The following is a 1,602-nucleotide window of genomic DNA, read 5'->3' on the forward strand; positions in this document are numbered from 1 at the left end:
CCGTACACATTCTCCACTGCTCTCTCTCTGGTGTCTGAGGCTGAGCCAGTGAGGTGGCCCAGACCCCAGTCCCTAAAGGGCCCGAGTGCTTTGTCACCAGCCCCTGTCAGACCACGGGTGCTGCACACTTCCCACCATGCTTGGGCAGGCGAGAGCCGAGAGGCTGCATGGGCACCGACGCCCACACCCACTCAGGCCTCCGGGCCTCTGCCTTTGCCGTCCCCACTGCCCGGGGGGCCCTCCCGGCCTCTCTTTTCCCTCCTTTAAGACTCAGCTCAGGACACTGCTTTTTGTGTTCTTAGTTTTATTTCTTCTACTTTTTATTTTGAAAACCATTCAGGTTTATAGGGGAAAGAAGTCTCCACCTACTTTCCCAGATTCCGCTAACATTTTGCCCCATTTGCTTTATCATTGGCTCCCTCCCATCCCCACCCCCGTGTGTGTTGCATAGACACAAATCACGCTTTCCGAGCCACAGAATTCTCATGCATCATGGAATCTCACCCGTGTCCTAGTCCTTTGGGCTGCTCTATCAAAAATGCCACAGGCCAGGTGGCTTATAAAAAACAAGAAATGTATTTTTCACCGTTCTAGAGGCTGGGAAGGCCACGATCAAAGTCCCAGCAGATTTGGTGTCTGGTGAGGACCTGCTGGGTGGCTCATAGGCAGCATGCTCACAGGGCAGGGGGCGAGGGTGCTCTCTGGAGTCTCTGTTATAAGGCTGTTCATCCCATTCATCTGGGTTTCACCCTCCTGACCTTCCAAAGGTCCCACCACCTAATACCATCACACTGGGGACTAGATTTCAATACATGAATTCTGGGGGGGGGGGGGCACACAGACATTCAGTCTATATTAACCCCTTCATATTTCAGTGTAAATTTTTTGAACATATGAATACTCTTACAGAACCACAGACCAGTTATCAATTTCGTAAACTTGACATCGATGTAATACATTTATCTAACCCACATCTGAATTCTGGTTTTGTCAACTGACCCAATAATGCTCCTTATAGCCTTTCCCTCTGCACTGCTAGCTGTCTTGTCGGAAAGGCTGGTTTTTAATGGCATGAACGTTTCTGAAGAATACAGTCCTTCTTTGTTCCTTACTTGGGGTTTGTCTGCAGTTTTCTCAAGTACAGATACAGGTTATGCATTCCCGGCCAGATTAAGTCTTGTAGTGTCCTTCTCAGGGTATCACGTTGGGAGGAACATGGCATCCATCTTCCCCTCACTACAAGTTCATTGTTTATCACTGGGTCAATGTTGCCTCATTACTACACTGTAACTGATAATCAGTCTGTGGAGAGAGACCTTCAGACCTTAAAAAGGTCCTTCTCTTCCTCTGGGTCCCTCCCCTCCCCCTCCACATCTCTCTGATGATTCTTGTCAAAGCCCTCTCCACCAGGTCTTCTCTGGTTACCCCAGGTTGACTTAAACCCTTTTCCTGGGTTTCTGCCATGTGTTAGAACAGAGACACCCCCTCTCACCGTACCGTTGGTCATCTCTCTGCCTTGCTGGACCCTTGCAAGCCCAGTACCTAGTTGACGGCTGCAGGGGAGAGGTGCTTTAGTTCATTGATTGACGGAATGAGTGAACG

Source organism: Ursus maritimus, unplaced genomic scaffold (assembly GCF_017311325.1).
Source record: "Ursus maritimus isolate PB19 unplaced genomic scaffold, ASM1731132v1 scaffold_14, whole genome shotgun sequence".
NCBI lineage: Eukaryota > Metazoa > Chordata > Mammalia > Carnivora > Ursidae > Ursus > Ursus maritimus.